The 18,354-nt window shown below is 44.8% G+C and overlaps 1 long non-coding RNA gene across 1 annotated transcript; it reads right to left on the reverse strand.

Annotated features, from left to right (window-relative positions):
- Nucleotides 1–844: 844 nt before the first annotated feature.
- Nucleotides 845–9,730, reverse strand: LOC148436309 (uncharacterized). The gene is made up of 5 exons (XR_015876471.1): nt 9,586–9,730; nt 2,312–2,399; nt 1,658–1,816; nt 1,458–1,580; nt 845–890 (listed from the first exon to the last, which is right to left on the reverse strand). It is a non-coding gene; the product is annotated as an uncharacterized LOC148436309 (long non-coding RNA).
- Nucleotides 9,731–18,354: the final 8,624 nt, after the last annotated feature.

Here is an 18,354-nt window from a genome sequence, read left to right on the forward strand (position 1 = left end):
CCCCATTTTTGAGGCACGCCGTGGCCAGTGTCTGCGTCTTGCAACACAGGGTTACTCAGATGGCAGATGTTCCCACAGAGTGAGCCGATGCTGCACCCCTCGGATCTGCAATGCATACAGTAGGCGTCATTTTAAACTAGACGCCACCTGTGGCATAAGCATATTATTGCACAGCCGCTGCATGCAGAGTCGCAGTCTGTGCATTATCACCCATCTCTGATCAGGCCCAGAGTCTTCTGGATTTCCAAGTTGGCCACAGAACAGAGAAGATTGCTTTTTCTTATTTTTTTAAACAAGGGAATATTGTGATCATTACATGGTAGCCATAAATCACAAACAATACTTAAAGAGAAGTATACCATTTATATAATAATTGAAAATAAAAAAGTACAGGCATATACTATTGTATACCTCCTGTACCGTTCGTCATATACTGGTTCCCTAATTTCTTATATTCAGTTTTATACATGTACATACTATATGTGGTCAGCATCTTCCATTCAATGACCTCTAATGGAAGCGTTCCACTTTGTAGCATACTTACAGGTGTAGCAAAGTGTCCGTACAGGATGTGCTGTGATCTTGGCCCGGTGAATAGGTCATAAGGTCCTCTTTTACCCACAACGTGCTTCAAGGTTTCATCTATGGAGCATTTTAGGTTGTAGGTTCCTGGTCCCGGCACACATTCCTGAAATATGAGCAGTGCATTAGGAAAGCAATGACACACGGCCCCTCTCATCCCATAATCACTTACATTGCTGCTTGCTGAGCCACATTTAGTCGTTTCGCTGTCCATTATACCCTTGGAGCTGGCAGACTCTGAAGCCCTCTCTTCTATGAGTGTGTGGATTCCCTGCTTTGCCGTAAGTTCCAGGTCCTGGGGTACAATTCTGTGTGGAGGACAGAAACAGGAATCATGAACAAAATAGATCACATAGCAAACATTCATCTGCATGTGACATCATTCACACACTGCCAGGAAGGGGGTACAGAACTGATTCAGGTGTCTATTTATTAAGATGAGAAAAGTCCTTTCTCTGGTGTTTTCACCAAAGGACTTTTCTGTGCTTTTATTACATTATTAACAGATTGGCACCAGTGAAATCAGTTTGTGAGGCTTACCCCCGCCCCTATAAATCTCTATGGAGATGGCAGCTTACTGTAATTTATTCAGATTGCGTTACACTGTACCCGACAACGGGGACATGCAAAAATGGAAATACTTTGCTTCGCCAGCGTCGGGTCAAGCTACCGTGTAAAACAGAGGGGGCGCTGCCAGGGCATGCTTATATTACTGTGACCGTTCGCCGGCAGCACTAGGCTGGGAATTGGTTAATCGGTCCCATAAATGCACAGTGTGTACCTAGAACTAGCCTACAGTTTGGCTGACCCACAATGTGTAGAGGATCATTGTGCATATTCCTAGAACTCCTCTATCACTGTTTAACATGCTCTACCTTTAATTCGTCCTTGAATCGCACATCTTTAGTGTTACACAGTCCTCGCACGCTGGCAGGTTTCTTTTCCATTAGCTCCAGAAATGACTTTATGTTGTATCGACCCGGCCCCATGTTTTGCTTCTAAAGTAATCAAGCATACAAACGTTTCAGAAAATTGATTCATGTTTCCCAGAGTGTAAATTACAGCTTCACCTCACCAGCAAACGGTTCCTCTCCCATGTTTCCTTGTACAGGACATGTGGCATCACAGTCAGCCGTTCTGTTTCTTCTGCTCTTTTCCATCCAGGCGTAGATGCAACTCACTCCAGAACGAAAGGATTATAGGGATTATAGGTTCCAGGCCCTAAACGTCTTGCCTGGATTAAATCACAGTCTTTTTACAGATACAATTTATGTCCAACATTCACATTCTTACTTAAAAATAAGAAAAAACGTGAAAAATGTTTTCTTTCTCAAGAAAAACATATAGAGAAAACCAGTCTTACCCTATAAAATACAGCCCTGCAATCAACAGAGGCTTAGGTAGATGAGGGACAGAGGGGGTAAGTGGTGTCCTGTGACCTCTAAAAGGACATTATTGTTATTCGGATGTAGCCTTGAACTGTACATCTTTCATAAACTTTCTTGAATCTAAAATCAACTTCATCAACTAGATCTTATTTAATAACATGGTGCAATGAGCATGAACTGTTTCAATCCACAGCAACCAACCAGATATCACTTTACAGGACTCTAGAGACACAAATTAATTTATGTAGTTGCCATTGGCTACTGCATGTTCCCCTCCTAATATTTTATGAAATATGTTCTTTAGAGTTTCTTAGCCAGTGGTGTATCATATATGTACTCACTGTCTCTGAAGTTGCCCTCTTGCAGTAAGGTACTTGTGTGTAGGAACCAGGTTTCTTAAATTCAGGATAAACCGCAGATACATCAAATCTATGGGATAAGATAGAAAATCTAAATGTAACTATTTATGTAAAAAAATGTATTTGTTGTTCACTCATTGGTTCGTGGCTAAAAAGTGTGTAAACATTAAAGAACAGTGGGGCCTGATTCACTACGGATAACTATTGCAATCGCGGCTGCGATTACGCACACAGGTGTGCTGAAACAATATGCTAATGAATGCTATCGCAATGCCGTCGCACAGCCAACATAAAGACGCCCACTACCGCTATGTCACATCCGTAATACCTTGCAGTGCTGTGTATACATCGGGAACATCGAGTAACATCGGCCCCTCACGCACAATTACAGCAGGTATGACCTTACTCATAAATTGCTCGTTGCACGCAGTGAGTACTCAAGCTGTGTATGCCGTCGCAGTGGACAATTTATGCACGTCCATGCAACGGCGTTCAAACGGACAGGCACGCCAACGTTTCTCCAGCCACTCCTCCATCACCACCCCCAAACACCCTCCTGTCCTTCAGTCTGTGATGGCTTTGTATCGATCGCAATGCTAACTCACGTACGCGCACTGCAATGCATAAGAAGTACGTACCATCGGCCGATTTGCGATCCGTAATGAATCAGGCCCAGTGACCGCAAACCATGACTGATTCTACATAAGTAACTAATTGCTTCCTGACCATATGATAGAGGTTCCCAAACTCCGCCATACAGTCCATGTTTTAAGGATATCCATGCTTGAGCACAGGTGATCTACCGTATATACTCAAGTATAAGCCGAGTTTTTCAGCACAAAAAATGTGCTGAAAAAGTACCCCCTCGGCTTATACCCGAGTCAAGTGTAGCGCTGACCGGACGGAGTTCGGTCAGCGCTACACACTGCCAAACACACAGCCGCCGGAGCCGGCTGCTGCGTGTTTGGTGTAATCAGCAGCGGCTGAGAGTCTGTCAGACTCTCAGCGGCTGCTGCTGCTCCCACTGCGGGAGCCATCTTCCGGCTCCCGCAGTGGGTGATGGGAGACAAGTCGTCATGACGACGTCTCTCCCATGAAAGCGGCCGGAGGAGCGGACAGCGGCGGGACCAGGAGCGGGATTTTCAGGTAAGTGGTTTTTTTTTTTATTCTTGTTAAGTCTCTCTCTACTGCGGGGGGGGGGGAACTGTATAAATCACCGGGACTCTTGGAAATGGTTGCACCAGTTGTTTAGCAGATTAGAACTTAGATGCTGATTAAGTACCGCCGTGTGTAAAGTGGAATCCAGTTCTGACTTATATATTAAAGTAGGGTCATATGTTAATTTTTCATATACTGCAGTGTCCAAAAGTTGATTATCTAATTCCTGTTTGTACTGGAGAATATTTTGAATATTCAGGATTGAGGATGTTCATGGACACCATTGTTAATACACCGCTATTTAAGGTAAGCTTCCTTATTTGTCACACTTTTACACCCTGATGACAAGACCGCCCAGGTCTTGAAACGTTGGCGAATAAAGTCACTTTTCTTCATTTATAAAGACCGTGGAGTGCCGCCTGTAGCTGTTTTCTGACAGACATCGCATTTTTACATACATACACATATATATATATATATATATATATATATATATATATACACTGTACAAAAAAAATAGGCAGCACTCGGAGACTGGATAAGACTCGTGAAACCCTCAGCCGAGGGACTTTTAATCAATCATAGGTCGACGTTTCGGGGTCTTGCACCCCTTCCTCAGGACAGCAGAATAACACAATTCAAACAAACAGACATATTTATATCATAACTACTCACCACTAAACAGGCGCCATGCACACCTGAGCTCCGTCCAGCAGCCGCACTTCCGGTCGCGGCAAGTCCGCAAAAACCGGAAGTGACAATTAGATATCAGGTCTAAAAAATTTGAGAGGAGAGGGTATCCGGTGGAAGAATTGATTAAGGCTAGACAAAAAGCATTGTCTGAGTAGGGAAGAGTTATTGAGAATTGATCCTAAGGACAAAAAGCTAAATCAGCTACCATGGGTCCATGAATACGATGTTAAGAGCAAATATACCAACAAAAGAGCTAAGAAGTTATGGCCCATTATTACATCTGATCCAGAGCTAAAGTGTTTGCAGAATACTAAACTATTACCTAGCTATACCAGAGGGAGAAATATCAAAGATCTGGTGGTTAAAACTGATGTGACAAATTTTTTAAAACCTATGCCTAAGCCCAATTTCTTGACACGTAAAGATGGATGTTTTAAGTGCCTAGGGTGCACGACGTGTTCATATCTTGAGACCGGGGATACCATACTCCATCCATACTCGGGGAAAAGATATAAAATTAAGTGGCCTTTGACATGTACCTCTAGATTCATCATCTATGTTATTATATGCCCATGTGGCCTATATTACATAGGCAAAACTGAATGCCAATTTAAAATCAGAATGGCTCAACATAGATCGGCAATTAGAACAGCTATCTCCACTAATGGTAGTGAACAACCGGTAGCACGCCACTTTGCGCATAACAAACACAGTATAGCGACCCTCAGATATAAGATTATTGACCATGTACCCTTGTCACTAAGGGGTGGTGATAGAGGAAGGAAACTCCTGCAATTGGAGACACAGTGGATCTGTAGATTGGATACTCTTTTTCCTCGAGGGTTAAATGACTCTTTGGGTCTTATTAATTTCTTATAAATTTGTGTAATTTTGGATGGCTTTATATGCCAATGTTGTGGATCTTCTATGACATGAATATGTTCATTAAGGATTGTATATGCATTTAAATTTGGTAGTAGTGGTGTTTTTTTGCCCACTAGATGGCTCCATTTCTCCATTATGTAGTATTGATTTTTTACTTGTCATATTGATGACAATAAGAGGCAATGTCATTAGTGGCAAAATGTTTTTTATAGTGTTACTAATGCATTTTTTATCTTTAGTTATATGTCCACGTTAGAATATGTGTATTTTATTTGAGTATTTATATGTATGTGTATTCACTTTACACTTTTTGTAAGTATCACTTTTTATACACAACAAAGTTTGTATAATCCTTTCTGTGCATGATATTTGTACGCAGATCTTATGTTTTTTACACAGTGTACATGTGCTGAGATATATACACTTTATGGATCTATTGCATTATGATAATGACTAAGTTTGTTCACGATCGCACTGTGTATGTTATTGCAGGTTGCCATGGCGCTGGGTCCCGCCCGGGTGACGTCACTTCCGGTTTTTGCGGACTTGCCGCGACCGGAAGTGCGGCTGCTGGACGGAGCTCAGGTGTGCATGGCGCCTGTTTAGTGGTGAGTAGTTATGATATAAATATGTCTGTTTGTTTGTATTGTGTTATTCTGCTGTCCTGAGGAAGGGGTGCAAGACTCCGAAAGGTCGACCTATGATTGATTAAAAGTCCCTCGGCTGAGGGTTTCACGAGTCTTATCCAGTCTCCGAGTGCTGCCTATTTTTTATTTTTTTGTACAGTGTGTATTGGGGGTGCTGTCCTCCTAATAAGGAAGGCACCGGAGCAAGGTGTGGGCTGTTTGTCCAAGTTACACTGCGTGAAGGAGTGCCGGAGTTGTTGCTTATATATATCTATACACACACACACACACACGTATAATACGAGGGCAAATAGCACCCTGCCCTCCAGGAGGGCAAAAAGCGCCCTGCCCTCACAGCCTGCGGGTGCCGTCTTCACCCGCGGGACGCAGTGTCCCGCAGGGGGAGAAATGTGCGGTGACCCAGTCACCGCCGGAGAATAGACGCCGGGTAGCATCTATTCTCCCTCTCTGCAGCGCTTGGGGGCTGCCCGGCGTGTCCGTAAGTGCCGGGCACGCCCCCAAGTATGACGAAAAGGGGACGCGTCTTATACACACACCCCCTTTTTGGGCGCGCGCACAACGTTGCCCTCTCTAGCTCCGGCACCCTGCCTGCCGCCGGAGCTAGAGTGAACACTAGGACACTAATATATATATATATATATATATATATACACACCCACACAGGACACTATAGAATTATATATATTTCTGCTGGTGCCTACCTGGTGCTGCAGTACTGTACAATAATATTGGGCAGTTTGCTGCTGGGCGCTGGCAGCCTGGCTCAGTGCTGCATTACATCTGCTGCCTGGTCTGAAGTCTGAGGCTGACGGCGCAGGGGCTAGAGACAGAGCAAAGGCTCCGTCAGCCATTTTTTTTTTTTAACTCCATCAAGCATCCAGCTGCCTGATCGCATGGAGGGGGATCAGATATTGAAGGGCGGGCTGAGTGTGAACTGACCTGGCGTCCCGGCAGCCCAATCCACCCCCATCCACCCCCGAAATCAGTCCAGGAGGGGCGCATACATAGCACCAGGACTCAGGGAACATTGAAGACTGGAGGCGGAGCAGCAGACTGGGCCGGCCAATGACATCGCCGGCACAGGACCCAGGCAGCTGCCGCAGCCTCTAGCATTGTGAGCCATATTCAAGTAGAGGTGTAGTTTTCACCTGTCCGACTGTTCGCTTCATTCGCCTGTTTCAGAGGCGAATTTATTCCATGCTCGTCCCCGCTTTTCGCCTAATTCAATTGCAAGACAGGCGAAAACGGAAATAGGCGACTGCGGAACAGGCGAAAAATACTGAAAGAATTGGGGAAATGAGTCTGTACCCCAGAAAAAGATATATTAACCTAGGGAATCAATATAAATGTGTACTAATAGCCCTAATAAGACTATTTTGGGTACTTAAGTTGTGTAAATTGCTTGCTATTAGCGTCTTTGTAAAAGTGGTGAAGAATGGCATAAAGCTGTATTTTTTGGTGAAATTAAGTAAACCAGTCAAATTTGGGGTGCTTGAAAAGGGTGCTAGCATGTTTTTATGTCTCTAAAGTGAACTTTTAAAAAACGTGAAAAATCCACCTGCTGCATGCACCTGCAATCCCAAAACCCCTGACCCATACTTGGGGACCCCCAAGAAGTCTATTTCGATACTTTTAATGTTTATCCCCCCACTTTTTAAATTCTCACCCCAAAAATGACATGTCTTTTTTGGGGTGTTCTTAGGTTTTTGTTTCTGTTTTTTTTGCAGATTTGTCCTTTGGTGGGCTGTCCCAAGGGGTCTGAGTTTTTTCACCACGTTTACACCCCAAAATAAAGATTTTGCATTTCTTTTCACCAGCTATTGATTGGAGAATCATTTTTGGAGAATTGTTTCCACTTAGGCGAAATTGTCCTGGAATTGAATTTGGCGAATTTTTTTTTAGGCAAATTTTTCACAAAAAAACAGGTGAATATGGCTTTTCGCCTCTAATTGAATTCCCCTCTATGTGTGTCTGTTTAGTTTGTCTTCTCCGCGGTTGGGTGGGAGGGAGCGGGTGTAATGGGCGCCGCCACTGGGATTCACCGGGTCTCAGCCTGCAATAGTGGCTTCTAAGAGAGGGAAGGCAATGCCCTCTCTCCAAGACAGCCTCAGCGGGCCGCCCATCAGGTCCCGACGCTCTTAGGCAGCTGCCTAAAGCTGCCTAATGGAAGCGCCGGCCCTGGAAGTGTCAGCTTATAAAACCTGCCACTACGTAAATAAAGCCCCTATAGTGCGAAGTTAGAGTTCAGCTGGAGACTATGGTGTATCCCTTCATGAGTGTTGGTGCAGTATTATATACATCAATTACCAGACCATATTTCAGTTTTTCGGTTATTCCAAAAAAATATATTTTTTAAAATGCTTTTTGTGCCCTGTTGTATGACACCTGACAGGAAGATCTCAACAGAAGGACAGCACTAGAGCATTTCATGGTAAAAAAATATTTTTCTAAGTTGGTTTAATTTCACTTTATTTTTCTATAAACATTTAGTTCTAATTTTAAGTTGCATAACATATCTGCAACTGCACGTTTAAATGTATTAACATGGGTGGGAGCTTTCATACTGCTAATCCTGCCACTAGCTAAAATACACTATAGGATTTGACGGCAGATAGGAACCACTTGGCCCATCTAGTCTGCCCATTTTATTTTGGTAAAAGAACCGTATATGATGATTTAGAAACATAGACTCTAGGGAAATAGATAGTGCACATTTATCAACAACATAAAAAATTATATTTCCATTTAAAATTCGATTCGCTGTTTACCAAACATGAAACTGGCATTTCACCTAAAAATTTTCAAAGTGTATTTTCAAGGTCATCAAGGCAAATTTACATCATTATTGGTAGAGTTCAGTATAAATGGACTGTGTCATTGTGTAATGTCAAAATGCCAAACTATTGGAACAGTGTGGAGGGTCAAAGAGCCTGATTCATTACGGATTGCACAGCGAAAATATGCTAATGTTTGCAATCTCAGTGCCATCGCAGCCTAAAATAAGGATGACCACTTCTCCTTACTCACATCCATAATACTTTGCAAATCTGCATAATCATCGGTAGCAACGAGTACCATCAGACCCTCACGCACACTTGCACAAGGTCAGAATTTGCTAACCTCATCGCACGCAGTGAGATCCCAAGCTGCATATGCCATCGAAGTGGCATTTATGCACGCCACTGTAATGGCGTTCAAATGCACTGGCATGTCTGAGTTTTGCCGACCACCCCCCCAATCACCACTCCCAAACACTCACTCTGTTATAGGCCTGTGTAGTCACTGCGATCGCAGTCCGATCGCAGTGACATTTGCGCACTGCAATGCAAACGCAACAATCGGCCGTCTTCGTGCATAATCGCAGTTGCGATCAGTAACGAATCAGGCCCAAAGTGCAAATAGGGGTGTGTTTACTTAATACAGAGTATTATCCTTTATTTCTTGCGCTGCTTATACATGAATGACTTACACCAATATTGTACCGTGTAAACCTTTTTTTTATCAGGAGACATCTGGGCATTATAGAACAGTTCTCTACTTGAAAGCAACTTCTATTACTATAATTGATGCTGCTATTATTCTGGTGCCATTTCAATTATAATCTATGTGATTCCCACTGTTGTCACATTCTCATTATTGCATATATTTTGCCACATTTTGGACTCAATTACTAAACATTATTTGTCCATATTATCTATTGTAGGCATTATTATTCTTTATAAATGATTGTCTATCTCCCCTTTAAAATACCTTGGGCTCATTTCAGCCATCTACTTAACGCAGGGGTGTATCTAGGGGTCCGAGCACCCCTGGCAAAGTAAAGGACCTGCGCCCCCCCTCCCACTCCCCTCCTTTTTATAGGAATAATTATACTTTCTGGAAGACTGCTGGGCCCTGTCACTGGTAAGCGGGCTGCTGGGCTCCCTGGCTGGTGCTGGCTGCTGGGCTCCCTGGCTGGCAGGTTGCTTGTCTAACCAGATGCAGCATGCAGACTCAGCATAGGGAAGTAGAATCCATGTGCAGGTGGAACGCATAATTCCTTTCTACTTCCCTTCCTGTGTACACACAGCACAAGTCCACTCACCACTATACAGGCAATCATTTGTCCAGTAGCCTGTCATTTAAAGTTTGTCCCACCCCCACCATTGGACCTTATCCAATCAGCGTGGGGTGTAGTGGACGGGTGACAGAGAGGACAGAGACAGAGACAACTTCAAGTACTGTATGTAATTTATGTGTTTAACACTTTGCTGCCAGCCAATTTTATGCGTTGGGGAGGAGGATTTGTGCTATAGAAGCTGCTGCCTGTGACTAAGAGCAGACGCTGCCTCTTGCCTGTCTGCTCTAAATCAGTGATCCCCGCAGCAGCAGTACACACACGATACACAGAGCAGTCAGGGAGGAGGGAGGACGGGCTTAGGCTGCTCAGCTCCAGGACAGCGTGTCCTGTCATGCTGCAGCTACATTGTTTCACATACATGATAGAAGAACTAACCAGCCAGCTGCTGTGTGTGTGTGATAGCGCTGGATGTAGATACGCCCCTGACTTAACGATACATTAAAGAAAGTTAGGCTGTAACATTATAGACCTTCTCATACACCAAGGTGTGCTGTTATGTCTCTGTTTGCTTTAGTTTCCCACTGTCCCAAAAGCATTATATTCCCGCAGCCTGTGCGTCCTGGGCTGGGCATTTGTACCTGGCCTCCTGGCTGCCGAAGGGAGCTCCACTAAACTTCTTCTTCTCCGCCATACCTGCGCCTGGTCACCATAACAACGGAGACGCCTGTCTCCTTCCCTGCTACTACCGCATCACGTGATGACACTCACTAGCCAATCAGAGCACTGGCACAGTGGTGTGACGTCAGATGCCATGCAGCGTCCTGTGTGTGTTAGCGCCTGTCTCCTCATAACCTGCAGATGATGTCTCCTCCTGCCCTGGCTAGTGGCTACCTGTCAGTGCATTTTACTGTGATTGCTCTACAGAGAATATGAACTGCTTTATGTACCTTCCCACAAATACTGAGCCGGCCCTAGGCATACTAAGCAAATGCCTAGGGCGACTGAAACGCCTTGGGGCGGGGAGGCATTCCAGGGCTCTGCTGCCCCCACACCCTTCGCGACGCTGCCTCACCCCCTCCCCTCCCGTTGCAGCTCCGATCGGGCACTACAGTACGGTAGTCAGCCAGTCAGGTGACTGACTGTGAGCCAGGTCAGAAGAATGAGCGTCTGCATAGAAGCTCATTCTGGCTATTGGCTGCAGTAGGAGAGAAGATGGCCGCGGAGGGTATGCTGCGCATGCCCAGTCACGGCCACTCTTCCCATGTGCCTTTGCGGAGCAGAGCCATGTGTGACCTCACGGCTCTGCTCCCAGACTAACCGCCGGCACTCCACCCGCATTGCCCAGCGCCCAGCCCTTGCCCAGCAGCATTACCTGCATCAAAAAGTAAGTGTAACCTGCGTAGGCAGGCAATGTTGGCAGAGAGGGGGGCTGAGCTGTCATATATATATATATATATATATATATATCCCCCAAAAAAACAACAATGTCATAGATATGTGTGTGTGTATTTATATCTATCTATATATAGATAGATATACATACACACACACAAACATATCTATGATATCTTTGTTTTTTGGGGGATATATATAGATATATATCTATAGATATTTATAATATATATATATGTTGACAATGGATCAGCGGCACTCAGGAGTCTTTAAAAGTTAGTGAAGAAAAGGTGTCTTTATTTCGACGTTTCGGGGGGTTAAGTGACCCCGTCTTTAGGAACCTGTGTGTGTTCCTGAAGACGGGGTCACTTGACCCCGAAACGTCGAAATAAAGACACCTTTTCTTCACTAACTTTTAAAGACTCCTGAGTGCCGCTGATCCATTGTCGACTTCATTGAAGGGAGTGATCTCTACCCTCTGAGGGCACCTGGAGCAAGGTATATACCCTGACTAGGGTTTGCAGAGTGCCGGGCCATTTGCATATTATATATATATATCTATATATATATATATATAATGTATCTCAAATAGATATATCTCAAATAGATATATATATATATAGATAGAGATCTCTCTCTCATCTATCTCAAATGAAGTAATTGCAGCACTCTGTGGACTTCAAGGAAATAACCACGGCACAAGGCATAGGGCCGTATTCAATCACCCGATTTTTCGGCGATATTATCGCCATCATGTAAAAATGGAGAAAACTTTCCTTCATTTTTAAAAAGGTGGAAAATGGGCAAAATCCCTATTTTTGTGTAAAAATGTGGGGATTTCTTACAGAGCCCTTTGGACAGCCCCCCCAATGATACTTTGGCAAAACATTTTTACATAAATTGCGTGCTTTGGCGAAAAATGACAGCTGAAATTTATTTATTTTTTGTGAAAAATGCATTTAATGTATTGGGACTGGTATTTTGAAGGGACATAAAGATGCGCCAAGTGTTTTAAACATCGTACGTTGCCGGCACAGGTGGTTTTTTAGTGGTTTTAAAGAACCACCTGCGCCAGCCACGTGCGATGTTTAAAACACTTGGCGCAGCCTTATGGCCCTCCGAAATACCAGACCCGATACGTTAAACACATTTTTTACGGGGAAAAAAAATTTAGACTGAAATTTCAGCGCCTGATTTTTGACAAAGTACGCAATTTACGAAATATGTTTTCGCTAAATTATCATTAGGGGGGCTGTCCAAAGGGTTCTGTAAGAAATCCCCACACTTTTACCCAAAAATAGGGATTTTGTAAATTTTTTCGCCTGCCCTAGGCTGGAGAAAAGGTTTCTCCAGTTTTTAGGTGAAAAATGTCAGTTTTTCGCAGTTTTTCACAAATCGGCCGATTCGCAAACGAAGGCGAAAACGGCCGATTTCGCCTCTGATTGAATACGGCGCTTAATGTTCAGAAAATTATGCATTGTGCTGTGGTCATTTCCTTGAAGTTCATGGAGTGCTGCGCTTCTCTGCGTTTGGGGTCAGCTTTGGTCTCTGGATGTGCACCCTTGCCGTTTATATTTTGTGGCGCCGACCTCTGTCCGTATAGTATATACATACATACATACAATACTGCGCACCGGCACTCCCACTATCCGTGTCATAGGGCAAGAAGCCCAATACTTGCTCTGGTGCCCTCCAAGGAGGACAGCACCCCCAAAATGTAATAGTAACAAAAGTCAGGCGGCACTCAGAGTCTCAGTAAATCCAATACCCTCACCAGAGGGATTTAATGGTCAATGGTCGACGTTTCGAGGTGATCCACCCCTTCCTCAGGACAACATAACAAAGTGAAACACATACAACAAGGCATATAAACACATAAAACAATATGCACTTACCCCACTGTACAACCATGCAACCATGGATTTACTGAGACTCTGAGTGCCACCTGACTTTTGTTACTAATATATATATATATATATATATATATATATATATATATTGTATATGTATATATGTAAATGTGTGTATATATAAAAGATAGCGAGAGCTATAATGACAAACAGCGGTAATCTTTGATTATAACTGTTTTCTCTAGAAAAGATGGCATAACCCCTTTAGCAAGCGCTAAAGGGGTTATACTTCATTGATAAATAGGGGCCTTAGATTGGTGGTGGGATTATTTGATAGGGAGACCAGTCAAAATTTTGCCTAGGGCACCAAATTGGCTAGGGCCAGCTCTATTGTGCAGCCTTAGAAAGTTTACCTTATGTACATATGCTTAGTCTGGGAGCCTCTGTCTGGTCTTTCCTACTGTTAGAATTGCTAGATTACATGTGACAGAGCTAACAGCATCTGACATCTCCTGAGACAGATCTCCCTTGCAGCAGCAATGTCTGTAATAAATCCCTGCTGACAAAAAGTGCTAAAACTCATGGGATAGATGCCTAGTATCGTGTAGAAAGCCCTCTAGACTGGTGAAGTGCAGCAACTCGACATGACATCGATTTCACAAGTGGACGGAAGACTTCTGGAGAGATGTGACCCATGCTGTCTGGATAGCTTCCCACAACTCCCTGATATTTGTAGATGCAGGAATGAACCTCTCCACCACGTCCCATAAATGCTAGATTTGATTTCATGTTGGGAGAACATGGTGGCCACACCATTTGTCAAATCTCTCCAGAATGCTCCTCGAACCAATACTAGACGACTTGGGACCGATGACACGGTGCATTATCCTGCTGGAATATTCCATCATTGTGGGGGTGCATGAAATCCATGAAGTGCTGCAGATGGTCATAAAGCTATGCAACGTAGAGGTTAACGGTCAGTGACATTTTCAGGTGGCCCCAACCCATGCTAGATGAACACACCACACATCATTATGAAACCACCACCAACCTAGACGGTACCTTGTTGACAACTGGGGTCCATGGCCTCATGTTGTTTGCGCCATATCTGAACCCTACTATCAGCCCGAAACAACTGGAACCGTGACTCACCGGACCACGCCACATGTTGCCAGTACTCCAGTGTCAAATTAGCTACAGTCAGGTGGATAAATATTGGGACATTGACAGAATTTTCATATTTTGGCCTCTATTCACCACCACAATGGCTTTGAAATGAAACAAACAAGATGTGCTTTAACTGCAGACTTTCAGATTTAATTTGAGGGTAATTACATCCAAATCATGTGAACGGTGTAGGCATTACAACGGTTTCTATATGTGCCTCCCACTTTTTAAGGGGCCAAAAGTAATGGGACTATCAACTCAAAAGCTATTTCATAGACAGGTGTGGGCTATTCCCTCATTATTTCATTATCAATTAAGGTCTGGAGTTGATTCTAGATGTGACACTTGCATTTGGAATCAGTTGCTGTGGACTCTCAATATGAGATCCAAAGAGCTGTCACTATCAGTGAAGCAAGCCATCATTAGGCTGAAAAATCAAAACAAACCCATCAGAGAGATAGCAAAAACATTAGGTGTGGCCAAATCAACTGTTTAGAACATTCTTAAAAAGAAAGAACGCACCGGAAAGCTCAGCAACACCAAAAGACCCGGAAGACCACGGAAAACAACTGTGGTGGATGACAAAATAATTATTTCCCTGGTGAAGAAAAACCCCTTCACAACAGTTAGCCAAATCAAGAACACTCTCCAGGAGGTAGGTGTATATGTGTCAAAGTCAACAATCAAGAAAAGACTTCACAAGTGTGAATATAGAGGGTTCACCACAAGATGTAAACCATTGGTGAGCCACAAAAACAGGAAGACCAGATTAGAGTTTGCCAAACAACATCTAAAAAAGCCATTACAGTTCTGGAACAACATCCTATGGACAGATGAGACAAAGATCAACTTGTACCAGAGTGATGGGAAGAGAAGAGTATGGAGAAGGAAAGGAACTGCTCATGATCCAAAACATACCACCTCATCAGTGAAGCATGGTGGTGGTAGTGTCATGGCGTGGGCATGTATGGCTGCCAATGGAACTGGTTCCCTTGTATTTATTGATGATGTGACTGCTGCCAAAAGCAGCAGAATGAATTCTGAAGTGTTTCGGGCAATATTATATGCTCATATTCAGTCAAATGCTTCAGAACTCATTGGACATCTCTTCACAGTGCAGATGGACAATGACCCGAAGCATACTGCAAAAGCAACCAAAGAGTTTTTTAAGGCTAAAAAGTGGAATGTTATGCAATGGCCAAGTCAATCCCCTGACCTGAATCCGATTGAGCATGCATTTCACTTGATGAAGACAAAACTGAAGGTAAAATGCCCCAAGAACAAGCAGGAACTGAAGACATTTGCAGTAGAGGCCTGACAGACCATCACCAGGGATGAAACCCATCGTCTGGTGATGTCTATGCGTTCCAGACTTCAGGCAGTAATTGCCTGCAAAGGATTTGCAACAAAGTATTAAAAGTGAAAGTTAGATTTAGGATTGTTTAGTTTGTCCCATTACTTTTGTCCCCTTAAAAAGTGGGAGGCACATATAGAACCGTTGTAATTCCTACACCATTCACCTGATTTGGATGTAATTACCCTCAAATTAAATCTGAAAGTCTGCAGTTAAAGCACATCTTGTTTGTTTCATTTCAAAGCCATTGTGGTGGTGAATAGAGGCCAAAATATGAAAATTCTGTCAATGTCCCAATATTTATTCACCTGACTGTACGTCAAGAGCCCAGGTGAGGCGCTGTGTCTGGTGTCGTAGTGTTAATGGGCACTCTGGTGGGTCTTTTGCTGCCATATCTCACAGATGCTAAAGATCGCTGCATTGACCTTCTGCATTTGCGTGTCTTCTGCCAGGGGTGGATTGGCTGTTGGAGTCAGCAGGAAGATTCCCGGTGAGCCGAGGCAGCCTGCAGTGGGGCCGGACCACATTAAATTACACACGGCAGGCTAAAGTGTGAGGCCAGGCATATATTACAGTCTGCAGTCATCCTGCGGGGCTGAGGGGCGGGCTGACAAATGAGGTGGGCGGAGCTAAGTGGGCCGGAAAGTGCTCTACAAAGCTCCGTACACCCGGACCGATCAGCCAGCGATAACGATATCGCTGGCTGATCGTCCTGGTGTACTGGATGATCGATATCGATCATCCAGCACACCAATGACTATAGCGAGGTCCCTATAGTAACCTGCTCGATATCGAGCAGGTTGGCCAGCATGCATGGCCGATGGACGGTATCGCTATCGTCCATACGTGCCCGCACATCGCTGATCGTTGGTAGGCAAAAAATGATCGATAACGATATGAACGATATCGTTATTGTTCAAATCGTTCATTTAAATTGCTGCGCGTATACGCAGCATACGTCAGTCAGCCGGTTGTGCTGGGAGGCCACGCTGACAGATGAGCTGGGCGGCAGATGGAGCTGAGGGGTATAAAGGAAGGGTAGTGGATAGATCCCTTTCATTATTTGTACCCTGACATTAGTTACTGTCCAATGTCATTCCTTACTGCACTCAATCCACGTCACTTCCATAGTGTTCACTCTAGCTCCGGCGTGACGCAGGGCCGGAGCGAGAAGGGGGCGTGGTCATCAAAAAGGGGGCGTGTCTATAAGACGCGTCCCCTTTTCGTCACTCTTGGGGGCGTGCCCGGCACTTACGGACACGCCGGGCAGCCCCCAAGCCCTGCAGACAGAGAGAATAGATGCTGGGCGCATATGCCCGGCGTCTATTCTCCGGCGGTGACCGGGTCACCGCAAATTTCTTCACCCGCGGGACGCTGCGACCCGCGGGTGAAGACGGCTCCGGCAGGCTGTTAGGGCAGGGCGCTTTTTGCCCTCCTTCTGGAGGGCAGGGCGCTTTTTGCCTTCCAGAAGGAGGGCAGGGCGCCGCGCCCCGCTAAAACAGCCTAGCGGGAACGCTACTTCCAAGTACATATATTGAAGGGGATCTAAACACTCCCATAAAGGAAAGTAAAGGAAGCGCCAGGGCACAGATCTGACAGATGGGCTGCTGGTGCTGATGATCGCAGCTGCAGCCTGCCTCTCGCTCACAGCCACATGTCTCTGTCTGTGAGTCAGAAGCCGCTTGGGCTGGGATCGTTAGCACCAGTGGCCCCTCAGTTTTGATCATTAGACCCAGCCAGATTTTAGATGGGGGCATTGGTGGTGTGTGCTCTCCTCCCCCACTCTTGCAGGGGACTTTAGTCTCACTGTCCGGCTGAGTTTCACTTTCCTCTCCCGACTACTCTGCATGATGCCCCACCCCAAGGTCCCCCACAGCTCCTCCTTTCTCCTCCGCCCCCTGCTTCCCCTCGCTGGGCTAAATAGAGGCACTCAGACGTTCCTCACCTGTGCCTCTCCACCTACCCACCCCACGTGTTCCCCTAAACCGCCACCAATGTGTGCCTCTGCCACCGTTATATGCTGTGCCTCTGCCCCTCCCCTTACAGGTATGCCTCATTCCTGTTTCCCATCCTTTGCCACATTTTCCTTCTGTCCTCCTCTATCTGTGCCTCTGATACTTCCCCCTGCTATGTCTCTGCCCCCTTTGTCATCTGTACCTCTGCAACCATCTCCATTTGTCCCTATGCTTCTTTCCCCATCTAGTACCTCTGCTACCTCATCATGTGTGCATATTCCACCTCCCCATGGCTGGTGTCTGCCATCAGAAGTGGTGCAGACCATAGAAATACAGGTGTGTACAGCACCACTTCATTCATCTAAAGGATGGCAGCTAAGCACAATGTTATGTTAATAATAATTTTATATTTCTATTTTATGTATTTAATTATTATTATTATTATTTTATGACCGGACAGGAAAATTAAAGGAAAGGATGGCGGTCCACAGATCAGCCATCCGGGCAGCACTGGTGTTAGTGAACAACCGGTGGCAAGCCACTTTCTAGAATATAATCATTCCCTTACATCGCTAAAATACAGAATGATAGACCACATCCCTCCACTTAAACATAGGGGTGATCTGGGCAAGATGCTGCTTAGACGGGAGGCACAGTGAATTTTAAACTCGATGTTGTCGCTCCTTGGGGCCTAAATGTAAGTATTTCGTACTCATGTTTTCTGTGACAGTTAGACTGGCTTGGACGGCTGGGTTGCAGACCAGAGAGAGGTGCCTATGGATGCAGTCTCCTGGTTCGGTCCCCATACATACTTCTGGCCAATATGTTTCTTCTGGGACTATTCCCTCATTGACATCAATGATA

This window comes from Taudactylus pleione, unplaced genomic scaffold (assembly GCF_031769625.1).
Source record: "Taudactylus pleione unplaced genomic scaffold, aTauple2 ptg001830l, whole genome shotgun sequence".
In the NCBI taxonomy this organism is placed as follows: Eukaryota; Metazoa; Chordata; class Amphibia; order Anura; family Myobatrachidae; genus Taudactylus; species Taudactylus pleione.